General features: G+C 36.7%; 1 non-coding gene across 1 annotated transcript; it reads left to right on the forward strand.

The window, feature by feature from the left end:
• Positions 1 to 14,913: 14,913 nt before the first annotated feature.
• Positions 14,914 to 15,020, forward strand: LOC123798343 (U6 spliceosomal RNA). The gene has a single exon (XR_006781261.1). It is a non-coding gene; the product is annotated as a U6 spliceosomal RNA (small nuclear RNA).
• Positions 15,021 to 24,941: the final 9,921 nt, after the last annotated feature.

A 24,941-nucleotide genomic window follows, 5' to 3' on the forward strand; every position in this document is an offset into this window, starting at 1 on the left:
GGAGGGTGGACATTTTCCCTTTATAAGATACAATGGCTGCTGCAAAAATGTGACATGTAAGTAATTTCAGAACAGACTGTGATAGAAAGAATAGTCATTTCAAAGAGGTTAAAAATTAGGACCCTACTCTGTTTGTGTTTTGAAAATCCCAAGAAGGGGCGCCTGGGTGGCACAGCGGTTAAGCGTCTGCCTTCGGCTCAGGGCGTGATCCCGGTGTTATGGGATCGAGCCCCACATCAGGCTCCTCTGCTATGAGCCTGCTTCTTCCTCTCCCACTCCCCCTGCTTGTGTTCCCTCTCTCGCTGGCTGTCTCTATCTCTGTTGAATAAATAAATAAAATCTTTAAAAAAAAAAAAAAAAAGAAAATCCCAAGAAAAATTTTTAGCTGCTCTTAAGGTGAATAATATGTATCAAAAAGTTGTATCTAAGTCAGAAACTCAGCATCTTAAAGAAAGATATTATAAATGGTATGCAGTTATTAAAACCACTGAATTACCTCCTCATTATGTCTCTCACATTCTGAGTTAAACTAAAAATAATGAAAGATTAAATTCACTGAGCGTAACAGTATTGCAGTTTGACATCTCTCCATTGAAATCCTTTTTTTGAGTCAGTAATTTTCACAAATTTAGGTGAGAGAATTTCCAATCTCATTTTCCCAGGCAGGACTTACTGAATGAGAATGGAATCTTTGTGAACCAAAGAGCATATTTTGAAAAGAAAGTAATGCTCTCATTTGAAATGAAAAAAACAAAAAACAAAAAACACCTAAGTGAGGAGAGTTGAGGATTAATTACCAACCGGTAGACTTTTCATCCTAAACTCATTTACTGTGCACATATTTCCATTTTCACAGATTGGAACCAAATTGTGCCCCACAGGTTATCAGGCTCTACCACTCACGTAATGCTTGAATTCCCCCAGATATATATCTGGCAGCTGGTTAATCTAAACAGTATAAAAGTAGGGAGGGCATTCTCTTAACTCATACCTGAGTCCATTGCATCTTTGATTCATTCTCATAATTGACAAAATCGGATTCCCCACAATTTTCACCTTATTAGTCTTTCAGTTTTTCACTGGGCCAAATACAAGAAGTTGAATCTTTCAGGTGATAGCTGTCCTACCCTCCTGACCTCCAAATTTTCTATTTGGATGAAATAATTGCAATTTCTCCACTCAGCGTTTAATGTCAGGGAGCCAGTTTCAGCAACCAGCTGTGGTTTCACTAGGGTATCTTCTGTAGATTGAGTTCCTTGGTTCCTTCATATAAATTCTGAAGAGATTTGTAGCATAGTTCTCTGCCTTCGAGACACTGCTTCTACAGTGCGACCTTCTGTTGGATTTTCCAGTGCATGTCTCAGTTGTTGCTTGTAGTTGAGCCCTAAAAGTTTATTTTTAAAAGCCAGAATGTCACATTTTTCTTAAAATGAGGAGGTTCTAAAAATCTAAGAAATAGCATTTAACAATCTAGTGCTCATGTCTTTACTTAAATGTTTACTTCTCAAAGCGCTTTGGGTATAAGAACATAATATATACATACTTAAATGCTCCACATATGTCAGTTACTAAAATTGCCAACATAGAGGGGTTTTTATTAGATGTGTATTTCATTAACTTAAAAAAAATGTTAAGCAATTCAGATCAATAAACTTCTCTTTCAAATATGTGGTTCAAATATAAACAGCATCTAAAATAAATCCTGATCAAAACTTTTTTGTAAATTCATTGTTAGGTCTTTTGTGGTAGATTATAGATGCTGAAAGCACGTATCACATTTGCTGTTTCTAGAGTATCATGTCCCAAGCTATGTTTCTTGAGATACTAGTGTCTTGAGAGAAGTCAGTAAGTGTTCTTTAGGGAAGAAGTTTTCATGGTCAAAGGTATTTGGAAAATGTTTGGTTATTATTGCACATTTTTTTTTTACCATGAACCTTCTCAAAGCCTTTAATATGCTAATATATGTCATCCCTGTATCTCCAAAAGAAGACCAGAGTTTGCGCTGGGAAATGTGTTTTTAAAGGCACGCTACTGACAGGGCACTGATACTACAACAAATGTATTTTAGGAAAGATTCTTCTACAGTATATACTGTTTTAATTCAATGGTAGTGGTGTGGTTTTATTTATGTTTGCTTTTTATGCTTTTTTATCCCACCATAGATGAAAAGGTAATGCAAAATACTAAGGAAAGTATTACTCTAAAATTTTCACATTCTCTGAATGTTATTATCTTTTAATTGGGACCTACATGATATCAATGAACAGATAGAATATAGAAATAAGAGATTTCACCACTAGGTGGTGATAAACATTACCACTCAGAAACAGTGAAGTGCTGTATTCCAGTGTTATTTAAGGCAATGATGGGATTTGTTTTGTTTTAGACAATAAGCTAAAGCAGTGGTTCTAAACTTTAGTGTCCACAAGAATCACCTCAGGTATTTGCTTAAAATACAGGTACACTGAGTATGCAGATTTGGGGCTGAGTTTCTCAGTAAGCTCCCCAAGTGATTTTGTTAGGGTAGTCAGTGGCATTGACTTTACAATATACTGGCCTTAAGAGATTCCATATGTTGGACCTTAAATTGAACTATCGTAAAAGACATTGAGAAGGTTCTGAGTCTTTTACCTGAAGCATTTTTTAGGATTTAGCATCTGCTTTGATTTAATATCAGTAAATATGAATTGCAATAAGAAATTAAAAAACACAGCGGTCTTAGAGATTAACAAGATGTCAGGCCAGTTTTTTCATGTTAGCAAATATTTTTTGATGTTTGTATATGATAGTAATTATTTGCTTATTGCCACTCAAAGCTTCTACCTAATTTCATTTTTTATTTACATCTATTTTGAAGTAAATTGTTTTAATGAATTATCAAAGATTTTGTCTCTAAAGACATATATAGATATGTATCATTCTTTTTAAATGACAAAGGAGCATGAAAGTGATGTAATCATCAGTGCTTAAAAAACTGAAATAGAATAATCATAGGAGTACAGAAATACACGTGTACGTATCTGAGTATTTTTACAGTCCTAAAGTGAATCTTCTTACAAAATGAATGCTTTTTTTGGTGCACCCACAAATCTGTTCATTTATAGGTGCAGTTTAATTTTCAGTAACTTCTTAATTATTTGCCTAAAACTCAGTGAGGTCAAGAACAAATGAAATATATATGTAGCCTTTTCATCCAGGGGTATGGCACATGCAAAATTTTTTTTCCACATGTGGATGGTAAGCTCTATTAAAATCATAGCAACTATTTTTACATATGACTTCAGTAAAGAGGAAAACATAAAGGTCATCCTTATTAGATAAGAAGTTTCATTTTAATATCCGAATTCTAATAAATGGATTGCATTATTTCCTTTTCTAGAAACAGTAACTCAAGGACACATGGATCCTGGGAACTGAAGGTATGGTATTACTAGGGGATCAGCTAGAAATACTTAGTTAACATATGAAGTCACAGTGCATTCATTGTAATGACCATGTTTTGACTATATTTAAGGTAGAAAAGACTTGTCCTCAGTAAAATATGGAGGTCCCTAATGTTATACTTTGAGAAAGTTACCAGGCCCTGTGAAAATCCATTTGAGTGGTTATCTGTCACAGGAAAGAGAGTTCTCTGACTGTCTTAGATGAATTGCAGTCAATATCCAGATGTCAGCATCCATGTGACCTAGCTCACCAGCAGGCTGCCTGAGGCCCCATGCGCTGCGGTGCGCAGGAGACGGCCTCCTTTCTGACAGTACTGCTGCAGAAGTGGTGGAGGGAGAACACCAGGAGCCTGTTACAGGAAAATCATTTTTGTATTTGAAATACAAAAATCAAGTACTGTTTTCTATAGAAATTAGGAAAATGTTGAGCACAATAGGATAACCAAAGTGCTTGCTCACGGATACTCCTACGAATCTACACTCTTTTAATTTTCCTGCCTGTACTCCGTTTCTGATTTTGTAGGTGAATGCCATTACTGCTAACTAACAGATTCTCTTGCTCATGTGTTATTATCATTTTTCAGCATTAGTAATACGCAGGTCACAGCATTCATTAGCACAGAGTTCTTAGAGGGTTTCTGGGCTTGTTTGTTCTGTTTTGTTTGTTTTTTAATGCAAAAAGGAGAATTAAAGCCATCTACTTTAAAGTCATCTAATTAAAGTCATCCTCATTTACTGGAAGATCTGATATACAAAAATACATTGTTTAATTTTTTTTCCCTTTCATCCTTGATAAAGTCTGTTATATTGAGTTTTGGCACTAGAAAATAGTTTTTACATTCTTAAATCATTGATCCTTTGGCACAAGAGACTTCCTTCCTTTTCCACACTGACACATTAGTAACTTAAGAATGTGACACTTGGGGGACAGTGTAGAAGGAGATCGAGATTTGTTACTGATAGAACTGACTTTAGGAAGAATCTGCAGTGGTTGCTGGAAACTGGAACTGGCTGATCTGACCTGCATTGGCAAAGAGGCTGAAATTGGACCAACAATGGCAAAACAAAAAACAAAAAAACAAAAACAAACCATACTTGGAGAGATAGCACTCATCTTGGTTCTACTATCACAAACTCCTACCAGGGCCCATCTACCATTTAGGTACTATCTTGGCCTAATCCTTCCACCAGAAACTCCAGCAGGGCTCATTTCCTTCTACTTTTACCCTGAATCTGGGACTCCTAGGCACCATCATGTAGTCTCATCTTTCACCCAGCCCAGTCTTACTTCACTGCTGTAACTCAGAGAAAGTATTGGGAAGGGAGGGAGAATGAAAGTAGATTTCCTTTATATCATCCTGAAAGATGAGCAATATACTTCTCCTTAATAGCTTTTAGTTACTTGTCATGTAGGAATGTATCATGTCTTCTAGATATTACTGATGTTAATCTTCAGTTCCCCCAAGAGCAAGTTTCATACATGATACCAACATTGCGTCTTTGGACCTGTTTTCTCATCTAGAAAATAAAGGAGATAATAAAGGCAGTATAAATACAAACACTTGCGACAGTCCTATGCCAGTTTTCTGCAAAAATACCCCTGAAACATTCAAATAAAAAAAGTTAATGTTCTTCATAGAAACTTAGCTAATAGTAGTGGAAACTAGAAGGAATTTTTGCTAGGTAAAGCCATAAGGGGCAGATTTTTTTTTAAATGGCTGACTCAGATTCCACATCAAAATAACTTGTTCGCAAAGCAAGATGATGCCTTAACCTCCCATCATCTAACGTTGCTTATTACCCTATGGATCAGAAAGCTGTGAGGCATCTACTGAGAGTCCCATCAGAAGAGGCTTTCTGGATTCTAAACCAGTGGCACTGAAGGTGTACTATCCTGGAGCTTTTCCTTAACCAAGAGAACCACAGTTGTCATTCACTTATGGGTAAGGGGGTGGTTGTCATAAAAGGGAAGAGTAATGACAAGAGCAGCAGAGTGGCTCAAAAAGATCTCTTAGCCTCTACCTATTAGCAGATTTAGATTACTTAGAGCAAGATTCTTTTAAAAAAGGTGTTCTCTGTAGCCGTCTTTCCTAAGAACTTTGGTCTTGCTGCAAGGAAATTCGTTATGCTCGTCTATGCTAAGCCTACATCTGATGGACTTCCTTGGGTTTCCTGGAGGAATGAAATGGGTTTAACATTTCTGACTACGTGCTGGATCCACATCAGCACTTGAGTGGACTGTAAAAGAGCTGAAAGCAGTCCACAGAGTCTGCCAGTTCTGCAGCTGGCCTAGCTGAATCTGTCCTCACTGAGAAATGAGTAACTAAATGGACAAGAGATTTGAACGAGCATTTCCCAACAAAGGCCAAGAAGGGATCACAGTTCCATTCTTTTGTGTTTGTGTTTTTGTTTTGTTTTTTGGCAGAGGAAGGGAGAATTGGGTAAAGTCCTTATCTTTTTTAAAGAAGCATTGAAGCATTCTCTTTTTACTTTGTCAGGTAATGTAGTTTAAGAATAATTTTTAAATCTATTAAATGTTCAGCCATTTTAGTCATCAAGGAAATGCACATTAAAACTGTTAAGATACCCTTACACTGTTAAGAACAGCAAAAATTAAAATATTGACAGTACCAAGTGTTGGTGAGAATGTGGAACAACAGGAACTCCCGTGAACTGCTGACAGTAGTATATAGATTGGCCCAACCACTTTGGAAATGTTTGACAAACACCTGCTAACGTTGAAACATACATCTACCCTCAACTCAGTAATTCCACTTCTAAGCAAGTATCCAATGGAGATAAGAACACACGCATACAAAAATATATAGAGAAGAATATTCTTAGCATTATTCATAATAACCTCGAAGTGGAAACAACTCCAGTGTCAACAGAATGCATAGAGTGAGACACTACTCTGTAACAAGGACATGAGCTAACTTGCTACATGTAACAATTGGATGAATCTTATAAACATGATGACAAAAGAAACCAACAAAAAATGTGCTATATGATTCCCACCACAAAACAGTTCAAAAACAAGCAAAATACACCTTTAGGCAGAATGGAGTGGGGAGAGGTCAGAAATGAGGCTGATGGTGTGCTGGTAATCTTGTCTTTCTTCACTAGCATAGTGATAACTTTTTGAGCTGTACTCTTATTGGTTTATGCATTTTTAAAAAATTTATCTTACACTTCAGTTGAAGTTTTTGTTTCTTAATGAATTAAGCAAAATCAGCATGAGGCTAATGGGACAGACACTTCTGCAGTATAGAGAAGAGCAATATCCTGAGGCATTTAGAAGGAAGGGTTTTGTTTTTCTAGTGCATGTATAGCAAGAAATCTTAGAAAATATCTGCTTCACCTCCCACCCTTGTGCATTAGAGCATTATGATGAGGGCAGAAGAGTAAGAGAGTGGGAAAAGAAAGGGAGAAACCAAATTAAAATTTGTGTCAGAAACAGTAAATAGTCCTAGTGCTAAAGAAAATCTGACCCCAAATGAAGAAAGGTGAGTATCAAACTGGTTTTCAGAAATCTGCAGGTTCTCCTGAGCCAACAAAGGGAAGATGTTCAACCAGATCAGAGCTGCCTTCCTCAGTGTTCTTATTGTGTGTAATAAGCTTCCCTTTAGGATTCCTCAGCTTACAGATGTGACGGTAAACCAAAAGCACCAGAGTAAAAGATAAACCTTAAAAAGCACCTTCAGATGAATTGAATGAGAGAACAGGTACAGATTTAAAAAGCTGGTTACAAAGATTTAGCCTTTGAATAATAGGTGTCCCCAAAGAAAACAACAGAACAAATTAAACAATAAATAGTTTTAATAGGAGAATCCTTGATCTAAAAAAATGCTCAAGTCTAAATGAGGATCTTCTTTTTATACATTAAATGCCAGCTGGAATGGAACAGAGTTTTGTAGTTCAGGATTTCTCCAGTCATCCACATGTGAAGGTAATAGAAAAGCATTCTGTGATATGCAACACACAGTACTTACTTGCCCTTTATAGAAAAAAACTACTTGAATATAATTACTACATTACCAAAATGAACCAAAATTAAGAAGAAAAGAATGAGTAAAGAACGTTGGTAAGTATTGAAATCAGTAAAAGTATTAGGATAATGCAGATAATTTAAAACAGATTTATTAAATGATTTATCTCAAAAAATTTAAATGGGGTTTATTAACCCCGGATTAACTTAATGAAGCCCAGGAGGAGATCACAGTTTCTTTTTTAGAAGGTGCAATGAGAGGTAAAATCCTATCTTCTGTGAAAAAAACACAATGAAAACTTGACTCTTTTTTACTTTGAAAATTAAATGTAAATTTAAGAATCTTCCAAGGGGCACCTGGGTGGCTTGGTTGGTTAAACATCCAACTCAATTTCAACTCAAGTCTTGATCTCAGGGCTATGAGTACAAGCCCGGTGTTTGGCTCCATGCTGGGCGTTGTGCCTACTTAAAAACAAACAAACAAAAACTTTTGAAATCTGTTAAGGTGATTAGTAATAAAATTAATAACAGAATGTCCCCTGTCCAAATCCTTGAAAAAGACAAAAATGGAATCGCATATTTGACAAAAGTCGAAAGAAATAATAGCACTTAAGATCAAAACTGTTTAAATTCTAAAAACAGAATGAAATGATTTGCTTCTTCTGGAAGACTTACCTTTAATCAAATTCTGTCACATACACCTAAGACTAAAGTATCTCAGAATACAATTGAAGAGAGAAAATATAAATAGCTTATTCACTACTCAAATTACAATTAGTAGTGAAGACAACAGATCCTAGAGTTATATGCAGAATAATATAGGATTAAAATGGAGAAATACAAAGGCATTTAAAATAGTGTAGAGGGGCGCCTGGGTGGCTCGGTTGGGCGTCTACCTTTGGCTCAGGTCATGATCTTGGAACCCCTGGATCCCACCCTGCATGGGGCTTCCTGCTCAGCGGGGAGCCTGCTTCTCCCTCTCCCTGTGCCTCTCCCCTCCGCTTGTGTACTCTCTCTTACCCTCTTTCAAATAATTTTTTAATTAATTAATAAAATAGTGTGGAGAACTTACATGTTCCGTGAACTATCATAACACAAACCAAGTAGAAAGGAGATTAAAATGAAAAAAAAAATACTATGTATAAAAAAGGAATATAATTTTTTCTCAAACGGAATAGTTTACAAATCGATCAGCTAGCAATATTGAATAACAGCGTAGGGGACCCAGAAACATCTCTTAACTTCTGCACATAAGCTGATTTAGAATATTTACAGCAGATTCAAAACAAAACAAGAAAACCTTCAAACTTGTTGTAACAAGTTTGTTTGGCCTTTTTGTCCTAAAGACGAATTGCAAGGAAATCACTTACCTTCTATTCCAAACCTGGACCCTATGGGCCTCAGCTTTCCTGGAGGAACAAAATGGCTCAGCATTTGGTGCTCACCTGCTGGATGTTCTGTCAGCATCTGAGCAGACTGTAAAAGAGCTGAAAGCAATCCTTGCAGCCTGATAATTCCGCCGAAGTGCATTTTATAGGGCAGAAATTGTACAGGCCGTGTTCTTTGATCACAAGGTAATAAAACCAGAAAATAAAAGCATAATCACCTGGAAAATAATTTTAAAGCCCTCTTCTAAATAGCTATTTTATTAAAAATGCAAAGAAATAATAGTGAAAACAAAATGGCAAAAAAGTAGAGGATGATATGTTAAAAGCTATGCTAAAGGGCAAATTGATAGCCATTGTTGCATAGAGAGGGGAAATGGGTGAATTAAACATGTAACACTGAAACAAATTAACAATAAAGATAAGACTAATAGAAATAAGTTAGAAAAAAGTAAAAAGGCAACATAGCAGATGCATTTTTTTAAATTGAAAATCAGAAATAACAAAGGTATGAAAAAACAGGAGACTTAAGTGCCATCCTCAATTATATATTTTAATTTAAATTTAATTTAATTAAAATGTTAAGTATACCAGTTAGAATATCCAGTCAACAAGAATTAGAAATCCTGAGCAGGTCAATAACCAAAGAAAAAATTCAGGTCGTTATCAGTGAATTGTAGATCCTTAAATGAGCCCTGATCACTTTATCCATTAAGTTTTCAAAGTTTTTTAAGTTTTTCCATGCAGCCAGGAAAAGGTGAGTACACCATTTTGTGTAAATAACTTTACACTAAAACCCAAACTTAAAGGGCAGTTAAAATCAAAGCTATATATTCTTAGTTTACCCATGAATATGGGTGTAAACAAATCTAAATAAGATATTAGAAAGTGCAAATAATATGTTCAAAGAACAATCCACCGTGCCTAATAGGGTTTATCCTTTGATGAGAGAGCAGTTCACGTGAAAAATTATTACTATAATACTTACCTTCATAGGACCATAATGAGATCTGCAAGTTGGTTACTTATCCATTCTTGTGATTGTGCAAATGCCATAGACAGTTCAAGTTATATTTGGCTTACTTGAAACAATCACTAGCTAGAGAAATGGGATTAGCCTGACATATGTAAGTGAAGCAGTGTCTAACCCTCCCCTCTAACTACATGATTGCTGTATAGTGGAGAAAGAAAGTATGGATGGATATCAGTGTGAGAACGATAATACTTAAAACTGCTTCTTAGAAAAATAGCTCAATTTATTGAGCCCTTACTGTTTGCCAGGCATTTGGCTAATTGCTTGACATACATCTCAAAACCTATAAAGTACTGTTGTTTCAGAAGGAATCTAAGGTGCTTTGAGAGATGAAGTAACTTGCCCACGATCACACAGCCAGCAAAGAGGGGAGCTGCACTTCGAACACAGTCTTCATTGAAACCCATATTTTCTTTTATAAAAATTTTTTATTATGTTAGTCACCATACAGTACATCCCAAGTTTTTGATGTAAAGTTCCATGATTCATTACTTGCGTATGACATCCAGTGCACCATGCAATACGTGCCCTCCTTAATACCCATCACCAGCCTATCCCGATCCCCCCCCCACCAAAGCCCTCAGTTTGTTTCCCAGAGTCCATAGTCTCTCATGGTTCATTCCCCCTTCTTTTTAACCCCCCTTCCTTCTTCCCTTTCTTCTCCTACCGATCTTCCTATTTCTTATGTTCCATAAATGAGTGAAACCATATGATAATTGTCCTTTGTTTGACTTATTTCGCTTAGCATGAAACCCATATTCTTAACCAGTACACTAAATATCAGCAGCTGTAACAATTCAGAAACTACCATGCGAACCAATTGAATATTTTGTAACAACAACAAATCCTTCCAAAACTATAGGATGGCATGAGAATAATGCCTAGTATTTAGTGAAGGCAAGCAGTATACAAACTTGCATATAGTGTGGTTTATAAATTGTTAAGCTAGAGTGCGTTTGAAAAGAAGCCAATGTGTGTGTGTTTGCTTTTTACTATTGCCAATTTTCCTTGGTGAACGTGTATAATTTTTTTAAAAAATCTAAAGTATACTGTATCCCCTACAAGATTGAAAGCTTTTTGTGAGCAAAGGCTGTTCATTTTTGTAAGCTCCAACTCAGCTATGCACTTTACACATAATGGGCACAAAATGTTTATTTGAATTACAACATAGAGGGTCCTTTATATACGTCTTTTCCTACAGAGATGCTGTAACAAATCTACATTTTCTATAAATATCCTCCCCATCATTGTCAGATGCCATCTTTTCAAATTGCGACCCTACTTAGTACGCTGATTTTTAAAGATTTTAATTCCAATTTTATGTTTCTGGTGTTTTTATAAATGTTATCGGTGGCTAAATCACAGTCCACATATAAATCTTGGTGTTATTTTTAAATAATAACATTTATTGAACTCTTGCTAAGTCAATACTGTCCTAGGCGCTTTAAGACATTTTCCCATTTAGCAGTCCTAACAGTTCCATGGAATTAACACTATGAGGTGCAGACATTAAATGACATCTGCCAGGACACACAGCAAGTAAATAATGGAGCTGATATTCACTCAGGAAGTCTATGACTCCATGCTTTCAGTTAAGTTCACACATTGTAATTTAAGCACTGTTCTTTAAGAGTGAAGCATAAAATCTTTGACATAAAAATAGTGCATGTAATGGAGAGAGAATTTTATTCCATTGTGTGGCCCCTTGAGACAGTGGGGTGACAGAAAAGGAGAGAAAAGTATAATTGAGATGAGAGGAAGTGAAGAAAGCAAAAGAGAAGAGGAATACAGATGGCAGAAACAGGAATGACAACTCAGTGCTTTGGAGTCAAAGCATTGGTTCCTTTTTTTACCTTGGTTGCACAAGCTTACCTAGCAGCTATATTGAGCACCTATGTGCTGAGTGCCTAGGGACACAATGGTGAGAAGAAGAAAAAAAATATCTTCCTTGTCCTCATGTAGATTAGTCTAATTCTTATGAGTTTAAAGAAATAGTGGACTTTAGGGTCAGCTGACACTTTGGTAGAGCAGGCTGACTCCTCCCAAACCTCTTTCAAAGGATTCACCAACATGAAAGAATTCCCCCTTTTACTATTCCCCTTAATTTGTACATACCTAATTCTTTTTGTTTTACAGGTCCTTTTGTTCTGTTTCATTTTTGAGGTAAAAATTATAGAGCAGTGTGCAAAAAATAGGTATAAGATTCAATAAATTTTGACAAATCAGACATTCTTGTAGCTCACTGTTGGAGACGGTTTCTGTATGTCTTGAAAGCAGAGGCACTGTCTCTCTCTTCAGGAATGTTTTTATAGTGAACCATCTTGGAAGGTACTGTCCCCTCTGGAGCAAAAGGCAGGTTTGTTTACCGTCCAGTATAATAAGATGCTGTCTTCTTCCAGAGCAAAGGGCAGGCGCACTTACTGCCCTTTATAAAAGATTCAGGTTCCTGAAGCTTGAGAATCTTCAGTTCTGACACAAGCTTACTGCATACACAGCATCAATCTGGGCCCCTCTTTGTTACCTGTTTAAGGCTTAGGAGACAAGAAGAACCAATGCAGACATGATGCTGAAACTGTTTATTGTGCTGTGGATAATAAAGTTCTTTGTCTGACCCAGAAGTTTTGTGTCTTCTGCCAGCATCCACAAGATTGGCAGGCAAACTTGCTATCTTGCAAGCAGGGTAAAACCTCAGACCCTTCAAGGTTCTTGACAGCCACCCTCCTTCAAGATATGGACCTATCCACTGAAGCAGCAAGTTCTCTCACACCCCTCTCCCATCATTCTCACAAGAGATGATCCTATTTCTGCTTGTTTGCACAACAGTTTTGCCTTTTCTAGAACATCACATACCTGGAATCATACGACAGATACTCTTGTGTTTCCCTGTCTCAGCAGGTCTGTAAGAGACATCTATGCTATTGTATATATCAGTGGTTCATTCCTTTTCATGTCTGAGTGGTATTCCATTGTTAGAATAGTTCTCAATTTATCCATTTCCCTATTGATGGACATTTGGGTTGTTTTCAGCTTGCAGAATAAATCTGCTATAAACATCCACATGTTTAGTAGTGTTTTGTTGTATACAGGAGATTGGAAACAAATCATTGTACAGATTCCAGATTCTATTATCTCCTTTTGAAGAGCACTCTTTGTTGTCTTAGAAGGCACTTAATCTATCTGGACCCAAACTTCCAGCTCCATCTCTTTTGCAATGGGCTGCAGCTGAAATTTCTGTCGCAGTTTTCAGCCTTCCACCTGATGTTTTTCATCAGCCCCCTTGCAGTCTGTCCTGCACGAGTACAGCCAAAGGAGTCAGCTAAAAATTGGGGTGAGGTTTATTATAGATTTGGGACTCTATGCTGCGACTCTTTCCCCTTTTGGATTGTCCTCCCTAACTTCAAAGTTGTTCGGGCATCTCTAAACTCAGCCAGGTGACTCCTCAAAGCAGTAAGACAGTACTTTTCTGCTTGAGTTCTAGCATCCCTGCTCCCAAGAGGACACGAGAGTACTGTCAGGTAAAAAGGTTTATAAACAAATCTCACCCAGTGTGATTCCCAAAATGTTTATTTCTCTCAGTTTCTGCCTGCTTTTGGTCATTCTCCAGTGCCTTCAATTAGCTGTTTTTTAATATGTTGCCCAGAGTTTATAACTACTATAGAAGACTTAGATAAAAGGTGCCCTATTGTTTCCAGAAGCAGAATTTTGCCTTGTATGTCTTTATCCCTTTAAGTCTTCGGTGTCATTTTACTTCGGATATATCGCTTATAAGGAACATGTAGCTGCTTTTATATTTTTATGAAATCTGATTCTGTTTGTTATTCAACATGTTGGTTTAATCCTAACATTTACGTGATTAATGAAATCTGAATTTTTTTTTTTTACCATTTTATGTGCTCTGTTTACCATTATTTACATTTGCTTTAGTTCTGGTTTTTCACTAGGTTGAAAAGATTTTCTATATTTTCCCCTCATCCTTTATGTTTTCCTCATTTGGAAGCTATAAATTGTAGTCCTCTTCCCTGGTGGCCACCCTTATATTCTACATATATATCTATAAAATTTTTACCAAAGTCTAAAGTTACTCAATATTTCTATCTTCCTTTCAAACAGGAAAAAGAGGATTACTTCATTTTATTTACCTGTTACCAAATTCCTATCTTTTATTCTTGTCTAAAAACTTAGCATCATCTTTTTTTAGGGGTGCAATTGTAAATGGGATTGTCTTCTTAATTTCTCTTAATCTCTTTAATTACTTCATTATTGTGTAGAAATGCAATAGATTTCTATATATTAATTTTGTATCCTGTGACTTACTGAATTCATTTATCAATTCTAGTAGTTTTTTTGGTGGAGTCTTCAGTGTTTTCTGTGTATAGTATCAGGTAATCTGCAAATAATGGAAGTTTTACTTCTTCCTTACCACTTTGGATGCCTTTTATTTTTTCTCATCTGATTGCTGTGGTTAGGACTTCCAGCACTATGTTGAATAAGAGGGGTGAGAGTGGACATCCTGTCTTATTCCTGATCTTAAAGGAAAAGCTCTCAGTTTTTCACCATTGAGTATGATGTTGGCTGTGGGTTTTGCATATATGACCTTTATTATGTTGAGATATGTTCCCTCTAACCCTACTTTGTTGAGAGTTTTTATCATGAATGGACTTTGTACTTTGTCAAATGATATTTCTGCCTTTATTGAGATGATTATATGGTTTTTATCCTTTCTCTTGTTAATGTAATGTATCAACATTAATTGACATGTAAATATTAAACCATGCTTGCATCCCTGGAATAAATCCTATTTAATAGTGGTGAATGATTTTTTTTAATGTATTGTTGGGTTCAATTTGCTATTATATTGTTGGGGATTTTTGCATCTATGTTCATAAGAGATATTGGCCTATTGGGGTTGTTTCGTTTTGTTTTGCCTTGTAGTGTCTTTATCTGGTTTTGCTATCAGGATAACGCAGGCCTCATAGAATTAATTTGAAAGTATTCCTTCCTCTTCTATGTTTTTGGACTAGTTTGAGAAGAATAGGTATTAACTGTTCTTTAAATGTTTGGTAGGTGCTCTCTTTGGCAGCACAGACACTAAAATTGGAATGATACGGAGAAGATTAACACAGTGCCTGTGCAAGGATGACAGGTAAATGTTTGGTAGAATTCACCTGTGAAGCTAGCTGGTCCTGAACTATTGTTTGTTGGAAGTTTTTTGATTACTGATTCCATTTTATTGCTAGTAATCAGTCTGTTCAAAATTTTTATTTCTTCCCGATTCAGTTTTGGAAGGTTACGTGTTTCTAGGAATTTTTCCATTTCTTGTAGGTTGTCCAATTTGTTGTCATATAATTTTTCATAATATTCTCTTACAATCCTTTGTATTTCTGTGGTGTCAGTTGTTTTTTCTGCTCCTTCGTTTCTGATTTTATTTACTTGAGTCCACTCTTTTTTTCTTCTTGAGTCTGGGTAAAGGTTTTTTCAATGGTGTTTATCTTTTCAGAGGACCAGCTCCTGGTTTCGTTGATCTGTTCTATTATTTTTTTTAGTCTCTTTTCATTTATTTCTGCTCTAATCTTTATTATTTCCTTCCTTCTACTGGCTTTGGGCTTTGTTTTTCTTTTTCTAACTCCTTCAGATGTAAGGTTAGCTTAACATCAACTTTTTTGTCATATATTTTTTTAAAAAATCAATGTTCAAATATACCAACATATTTTATGCTCACTTTTTTTCTTTTTGTTAAAATAGTGTAGTGATATATAATTTGCATACCAGATAGGCACAATAGCTTTTTGCATCTAACTTCTTTCTCTGGGATTCACTTTTCTTCTTGCAATCTTTAGTGGTTATTCCAGTGAGATGTTTGGGAGTTTTGTTTTGCTTTTGTCTCTAAGTGTCTTTATTTTGCTTCCACTCTTTGGATGATAGCTTTTGCCTGAGTATAGAATTCTACATTCAGAGTTCTTTTCCCCCTCACCAGTTTTAAGCTGTTGTTCCAATGTGTTCTATCATTTATATTTCCGAATTAGAAATCTGATATTGATTTAATTGGTTATCATTCCTGTATAGTTAATTATTTTTTTCCTCTTTAGTGACTACTTTTAAGATTTTTCTCTATATTTTTTTCTTACTTTTGTTAAGAAATAGTTGATATATATCAATCACCATATAAGGTGTATAGCATGATAGTTTGATTTACTTTATGTTTGATATCCTGCATTTACCATGATGTTTCTAGAAATGAATTTATGTTTATCCTGCTCTGTACAAAATGCACTTTTAATCCTAGGAGTTATTCTTCCATTTTGGAAAGTTCTTTGCCACTATCTCTTCAAATACTGCTTCTTTGTAATTTCTCTATTTTCTTGTTCTGGAAATTCCATTAGTGAGTCTCTCATTTTGTCCTCTGTGTCACTTATTTTCTCATTCTTATTTTTAAAAATCTCTTTCTGTTTCATTCTGGATTAATTCTTCAGTAATCGTTTCTAATATAGGATATCTTTCTTAGACTGTGTGCAGACTAGAGTGCCCATTGAGTTTTCTATTTCAATAGGTATGTTTTTCTAATTTTTAATTCTTCCTATTTTTATCATGCCTGATTTTGCTTTATAATGTCTTATTCTTTTAAAATATGTATGTATTGCTTCATGTCTTTGAGAATATGAAACAGTCTTTTTTCTTTCTTTAGATTGTCCTTTTATTTCAATTTAATCTGGAGCAAATCATTGTTCTGATTATTGATTTTATGGCAGTGTTTTTTCTTATGACAGTGTTTTTTAATGATAGATGTCTTCATGTGCGTTGGAACTTTGACTTTCATATTTATTTTGAATAGGAAAGCTTGTTTTGTTATCTACAACTTTCTATCTAAGGATTTTGCACTTGGCCAACACACTCCCAGGCTCTCTAGTCTCAAATCAGGTTGTACATTGACAATTAGAAATTTCTCGCCTGTGTTGATTAGTTATTGCCAGTACAGTCTCAAAGTCTTGGTGGTACACAGTGATAAGTGTTTATCTTGCTCACAAGTCTATGGGACAGCTCTAATTCAGACTGTGGGTCTGTAGTCAGCTTGGGCAGTACCACTTGTGTTCATTGTTGAGCCCAAACTGAAGGAGAAGCAGCTATCCAGGGGAAGCTTATCTCATGATAAAGGCAGGAGCACAATAGGGCAAAACCCATCGTGCAAGCACTTCAAGCCCTTGCTTATATAACATCTACAAACATCTGTTGGCTAAAGCAGGTCCTATAGTCAAGCCCCAAATTAAGGAGCAATTTAAATATATTATTCAAAGTTAAAAAGGCAAAGGGTGGACACAAAGAAGGGTGAAGACTTGAGGCCAGGAATCAGTTCAGTCAACCACAGTCCACCTTCTTGGCCACAATTATTTATATGTGTCCTCTATAAACAGATTGACCCTTATCCTAAGACCCCCAACAGCCTCCTCTAATCATGGCATCATGATCAATATCCGGTAACTTACAATATACATCAAATTTGAATGTGGTTCCCATTCATCTGGAAACCTGTGAACCAAGATGTGTATGGGTGTGTGTAATCTTCCCCCACCATTATACCACATGGAATGATAGAACCTGGGATAAGATAACTACAATTAACTGCTAGTCAAAAGGGAGAGATTAAAAGGCATTATTAGCATTCACTTGTTCTAAAATACCATATGAAAAATGTTGCCAGGTACCCCTGTTCTGAGAAAAAAGAATTTTCCTTGATTAGACCCTAATTCTGCTTCTTAACAGTTCTCCAATCCATTGTTCTAAACTTCTCTTGGTTTCGCCTCCCAGAAGTTAAATTCTTTAGATTTCTATCATCCCCTTTGGTCACTTCTGAAACTGGAGAGTATGCCCCTTCTGGTGCTGGAAAGTTTTCTCAGCTACTTCCCCCTATAAGAAGTTTTTGGCCCAGCAGTCTTTATAACTCCATCTCATTCCCTTGGACTCTTAGCTGGTGGTTTGTTTATCAATACAGCTCTCTCAAAAACATAGATTTTCTCTATATTTGTTTTCAGTGAGTTCTATTCGACAGAACCACCCTATGATTCTTTTTGGCACATGCCTCTCATTCTAGATTTCACTATGAGGAACTTCCACCCATTAGGCTTCTGAGGGGCCCTGCCCTTAAGCTTTCTAGAAACCTATTTGTCCAACTGAAAGGTTCTACCAAGCACCACCTTAATTCTTTTAGGTGTTTTAATACATGAAGTTACAGCAATACCCTTAGTTTAATATCCCTACTCCCCACCTCCCAGGCTGAATCTGAGACTCCCTGCCTGCCTGGAGATGAAGAGGCTTATTTGCCAAACAAACAAGCTCTGGACTCTAAATTCTCCTAAATTTTTCTTGCAAGTTGGCAGGGGTTTTTCTCCCCCAAACGTATCTTTTTCTTATAGCACTTTATAAAATAGAACTAAAAATAACTGCTTCATACTTTGAACATGTGCCTAGAAGTCATCCTGTTATCCTTCATGTTACCACAGGCAACAGTTTTACTAAACACATGTTGTCATTTTTCAGCTTCTATAATAGTTATCATACTATCCATCACCTGTCCTCTAAGCTTTTTTTTTTTTACCCACCATCCCAGTATTAGGTTTGCTGTATCAGCTAGCTATTGCTGCATAACAAACAAGTACAAAAATCTTAGTGACACATAACGATAAGCTTTTAATTCTCTCATGGGTCTGCAGGTCAGATACAGCAGCTTAAGTGGCAATGGCCAAAGCAGCGCTGCTTCACATTGCAGGGCTATGGGCAGGGAGGACAGTTCTGCTCAAATAGTCATGCTAGGGCTGGGGTTGAAGAGTGGCAGCTACTCTGGGTAAGACTCTTTCCAGTGAGGTGACAGAAGTACAAGAAGGTAAGCCCCTGCTTTCATCACATCTACTAAAAGGCCACTGGCCAAAACAAAGTGCATGGCTGAGCCTGAAGTCAAAGGCTGGAGAAGTATACTGCCTTTTGTGGAAAGAACTTCAGACTTAGAATGGCATAGGACATGGGTATGGAGAAGGGAGAAGAATTTGGGCCAGTAATTTATCTCATCCTCCATGGTAATATGTGAGATTCTGGTTCCCAGCCTGCACTTCTGTTCTGCCTCCAGAAGCCCACAACTTCCCATAAAGCTATAGGGCCAAGAAGTAGCCAACAGCAGCTTTTTAAAGTTTCCTTGTAAGGGAGTGGAAGTGAGCGAGGATCCCCCAGCCCAGTCCCTTGTTTTAGGCAGCACACCTGTCCCTGACCTCCATCTCATCTAAGACACTTTTAGTCTCCCCAAAAGAGAATGTAGACTCTCAATTGCTTCTGCTTACTTCACAATGCACTCCTTCAGGCCCATGGCTCCAGTGCCCATTTCTTCACTGCATTTCTTTTCTGTTCCTACCTCACAGAAATGAATCTTACTGAACAAAGTTGTGTCTTTTTTTTTTTTTAAGCTGTGTATTTTTCTTTCATATGTATCACAGTCATGGACCTGGAGCGGGGGGACCCTTGAACCTTGAACTTTTAATAGAATTGCCGCCCAAAGTTATAGAATACTATCTCTATGAAGGTTCTCTGTTATTTCTGTGATGGTTTTTAAACATAAAATCTTGGTACTGAAGTATGCTTTAATTTAGTACATTACAAAAAATAACCAGTTTCTTAAAGGATAGATATAAATATTCAAATTCAGTACATTTGGAAAAATGATCAGGCTAATTATATAAAAGGAAAATAGGAAATAGTTCTCTATTCTTACCAAAAATCTGATCATTAAGATAAACTACTTTTATTATTTTTTTAAAGATTTTATTTATTTATTTGTCAGAGGGAGAGAAAGAGCACAAGCAGGGGAAGCAGCAGGCAGAGGGGGAAGCAGGCTCTCCCCTGAGCAGGGAGCCCAATGTGGGACTTGATCCCAGGACCCTGGGATCATGACCTGAGCTGAAGGCAGATACTTAACTGACTGAGCCACCCAGGCATCCAAAGATAAACTACTTTTAAGTGTGTATATTAAATATTAGTATATTTTATCACAGCCTGGTTATCCCATTCTCTTTGCCTTATACAAGTTTTTATCTCTGTTTATTTTTACTTTTTTACTGTATATAATTTATTGCAGAAAATTTCAAATATATAATATACACAGAATAGTTTAATGACCTCTATGTACCCATGGCGAAGCTTCATAATTATTAATCATGGTAAATCTTATTTCATTTATACCAGGGTTTGAGAGACTATGACCCACAGGTCAAATCAAGCCTACTGTCTGTTTTTGTAAATCAAGTTTATTGGAACACAGCTATACTCTGTGTCTACATGTTGCCTCTGCCCACTTTCATGCTACAAGAGCAGAGGTTAGTAGTTGCAACAGATTGTGTGGCCTGCAAAGCCTAAAACATTTATTATCTTGGATTTACAAAAAAAAAAAAAAGTGCTGACCCTGAAGTATACTCTGACCCACTCTCCTCAGCAAAAATATCTCTCTCCTATTTCATTTTAAAATATTCAGTATGTATTCTAAAAGATGAGGACTCTGAAAAACAATACTATTCTTATACTAAAAAATTAGCAGTAATTCATAGTTTGTTTCTTCGACAAGTCTCCCACTGAAGAAAAAGTGAGAATTCCTTAATATTTCTCTTTCTTCGTGACACATTATTCAGGTCTACCACAGGCCACCCACAGTCTAACAAACCATTTTCTTACCTTTGAAAAAGCTGCAGGCTTTTTATTTTCATTAGTAGTCCATTCTCAGTAATTTTAACAGCTTAACACTTCATCTGTAGATGACCTCAAAGAAGAAGATATTCTGAATTTAACAAAGCATGTGAGGGGCGCCTGGGTGGCTCAGTCGTTAAGTGTCTGCCTTCCGCTCAGGGCGTGATCCCGGAGTTCCGGGATCGAGCCCCACATCAGTCTCCTCCGCTGGGAGCCCACTCCCCCTGCTTGTGTTCCCTCTCTCACTGGGTGTTTCTTTCTCTCTGTCAAATAAATAAATAAAATCTTTTAAAAAAACCAAAGAAAAAGCATGTGAGGAAGTTAAGAAATAATAGCATAATCAGAGATTTCTACAAAATTGCAATTTGTGATATATTAAAGGTCCTATGAAAAAATATGGCATATAAAGGCAATCTCACATTTTAAAAAGTCTAATGGTATTAAAGATTTTGGGCACACTGGTTTGTTTTTTTTTTTTTTCCTTGAGAAAACCAAGGAGTTCACTTTCAGAGGTTTTAACATTGAAGTGATTGTTAGCATTTCTAAATAAAATGTTATATTAAAATAACTTTTTTTTTCAGTTTACATGGCAATTTTACAGGAACTATCTCATTTAATGTTTTCAGCAACCTAGTGAAGGAGAGCTTATTTTTATATTAGCTGTTCCACTGAGACACAAACCCATGTCTTCTGCTTAAAGTCCACCAACCACGCCGCTGAACTGATGGTCACAAATCTTTCCAGAGAGCAGTTTTAAACAGGTTTTATCACTCTTTACAGGCCTTGGTTATATAACTGCTCTATGTTATGCAAGTATGATTAAGTGCATTACCTTCTAGATATGCTAAAGATACATCTATACAGTGAAGATACTGCAATAAACTTTTAGGATATCTGTATCTTTGTTGCTTAGGATTTCAAGCTCAGAGTGTTGTATCTTTCAAAATCAAAGAGCAAGAAACAATCCATTATCTAGCATTCATAGAGTCCTCTTGAGCATCTCTTTTACATCTTCATGATGGGTCCAGGACACTAGTGGAGAGCTGGTGTTAGAGGCTTGGAAAAATGGCTCATTCCAGGATTCAGGCAGAGGAAGTCCAAACTAAACCTGGAGCATCTTCTTGTGTTAAAGTAAGGAAATGCTTCCCAAAATGATGGAGGGGAAGTCAAAAGGACACAGACGTCAGCTCGAAGTGAATACCACTAGATAAGTCTGGGATGATTTGAACATTAAAATAAATAATAGTAGTAGTAAATTATAACCTATTGAATAATATATGAATCCATGAATCCATACTGATATAAATAAGTTGTAAGTTTGATGAGAATGAGATACTTACATTATCTCAAAGTATCTCCCTACAAAATACTTATGGATTAAAAAGGGAAATGAGACTACTTTATAATAGCAGAGACTGGAAGACATAATTTTAATCAAATGATCAGAGTGATTACCCCAGTGTGGGACAAATTGAAAATGTGAAACCTACCCCCACCCAATAGGATGTAATGAGAATACTTCATCACTTCTGTGAGATGCCTGCCAAAGGAGCATAACCTTATCCTAAGGAAACATGAGACAAAACTAAACTGGGAAACATCCTAAAAATTACTAACCCATATTCTCCAAAAGTGATAAGGTCCCGAAAGTCAAGGAAAGCTTGAGGGACTATTTGCGACTGAATGAAGACCTCTAAGGAGACCTGAAACTACAACACCTTAATTCTGGACTAGATCCTTTTGCTGTAAATGGCAATGGAACATTTGCAAAACTTAAACAGGGTCTAAGGATTTCACAGTGGTAATGTGTCAATGTTAGTTTCCTGATCTTGGTTGGTTGTATCACAGTGAGATAAGAGAATGTCCTTGTATATTAGAAATACACACTAAGGTATTAAGAGGTAATGGAGTATCTGGTCAGAAACATATTCTCAAATTGTTCAAATAACAAAAGTTCTTTGTGCTCTTTTGTAAGTTTTCTGTACATTTGACATTGTTTCAAAATGGAAATACTTTTTTACAAAAATGCAAAACTAAATGCACATAAAGTTACAGCGGACTCTCACAGATGTCTGTTACATAATGCCATTTTCCCTGGCCACAGGTATAGTTCCATTACAAAGATTTCTTGCCAGTCTTTGTACTTGACAAAAACTTACATCAAAGGCAATTGTTCGTCTGTAAAAGCTTTAATAATATCACATTTGCTTTTCTGTTGGAAAAGGGCAAGCAATTTGAAAGACAAAACGAGAAAACTCATCTCTTTAGCCAGTGTTTGTTGAGTAATATATCAAGCTCTGTGGTAGGTACTAATTTTCTCTCTGTGGTAGACACTGTGAAACACTACCTGAATCCCTTTCCAGACCTGAAGGCCTGATTCCTCTAGCTTTTAGGGATGCTGCAGGCAAATCAGCCCTCACTTGCCAGCCCCCTTTAGGGATTGTTTCAGCTAAGAGAATGCCCTTGCCTAAGGTCACACTCCGTTCCCAAGATGTTCTGCATCCAATCACGGGTCAGTGTGAAGGTATAAAGGCCTGGTCATCTTGCCCCACTCAATTCAAAGTATCTCAGAAGGATTGAACCATCTAAAGAACATTCCAGAGGACAAAGGCTTTCACTGAGAATCTATCACAGCTCAGTTTCTCCCTCTACCAGTTCTTTTCCCTTCTCTTTGCCTTCCCTTCCCCTCACATAGATGATGGCCCCTAGAACACTCTTTATGAACCTCCTGCCTACTAATCTGACTCGGTCTTGCTCTTCGGGGAAGCCAGCCTGTGCCATTGTCTCTCCATGATTTCTCTCTGGAGCATTACTTTTTTATTTTTTACTAAACAAGGCTATAATTTATAAGATTAAAAAATTTTATGACCTTCCCTCTTTTTATTTTCTCCACATTGAGAAGATTCATGACCTTCCCTCTTGCCTGCTCCACTTTCTGTTTCTTGATCAGCTAGCACGAAATGGGAAGATAAAGAGACTAAAAGAATGGGAACAGAAAGAGCATAGGTGGGAGCCGGATTCTGTCTTGGGAAGGCAAGATTGAGACAAGTTTGACTTAGCCTCTGTCTCTCTTTTCTTTGCTATTTTCTCCCTCTTTCAACCTCTGCCTCCCAGGGATGCCTTGTCCAGGGTACTCACTGTATGGCTTCTCCTTTCTCAAGAGAGTAAATCATTCTCACTGAGGTGTGTGGACAGAACGTGTCATTCTCCTTAAAAGAGTTTGTGGTAGAAGAAGACTTGTTTTTTTGAGGCTTACTACGACTCAGAGCACTTCCATGGAACGTTGAAAGGAAGGCACCAAATCTGTTGACATTAGTAAGAAGGATGTTTTTGGCACCCTACTGAATCATCCACATAGGCAATCTTCTTCTCCATTTACACATCAATTGAAGTTCTCTTATACTAAGTCCTTGGGGAAATAGCTTGAGAAAAACTAGTATTTGAAACCACTGCTATTTGAAAAACTGCTATAAATCCTTTACCCCAAGCATTTGTTTGTAGATTAAAACATTTTTTTGCAGACACAGAGTGTGGTTTAATTCTTAGTAACATAAATTAGCTCTATTTCATTTGTTAACATCTATTTTTAGCAGACCGTGGGCCGTACAAGTAAATGTTTAGGTTAAGGAAATGATGATTTGGGGCACCTGGGTGGCTCAGTCCATTAACGGTCTACCCTTGGCTCAGGTCATGATCCCAGTGTCCTGGGATAGAGCCCCACATGGGGCTCCCTGCTCAGCAGAGAGCCTGCTTTTTCCTCTCCCTCTGCCATTCTCTGCCCCCAACCCCCACTTGTGCTCTCTGGCTCTCCCTGTCAAAAAAAATAAATAAAATCTAAAAAACAAAAAAAAAAGAAAGACAAGAAAAAGAAATGATCATCTATCTTTAGGGCTGGAGAGATTTAAAATTCTGCCAAAGTAGGTAGTCTAGGATCTCACTTTTTTAAACCGTTTAAATTATATAAATGTGATGTGCTGTCTGTTTTACAAAGCACGTATTCTTATTTCCATTTTTTTCTTTACTGAAAATATGATATGAATGCTGTAACTTAATGCTTCAAGGTCTTGTTTCAACAAACACATTAAGCTTGTTGGTTTGGTTCATATTTGCCTAATCTCTTTTCTGTCTTCAAAATTGGTCCTTTATTGGTCATTTTTCAGTCTTTACATATGTGCCCTTATTTGTTTTTAAGTAATCTCCAAACCCAACGTGGGACTCTAACTCACAACCCCAAGATCAAGAGTCACATGCTTTACCGACTGAGCCCGCCAGGCATCCCAGTGCCCTTATTTTTTTGACAAGATGTAAAAGTGGTAGCTAATGGCTCCACGATGATAACTGGGGTCCTCTGTGTTTTGGATAATCAGGACATGACTTTC

This window comes from Ursus americanus, chromosome 1 (assembly GCF_024610735.1).
Source record: "Ursus americanus isolate L20-20 chromosome 1, mUrsAme1.1.p, whole genome shotgun sequence".
NCBI classification, from domain to species: Eukaryota; Metazoa; Chordata; class Mammalia; order Carnivora; family Ursidae; genus Ursus; species Ursus americanus.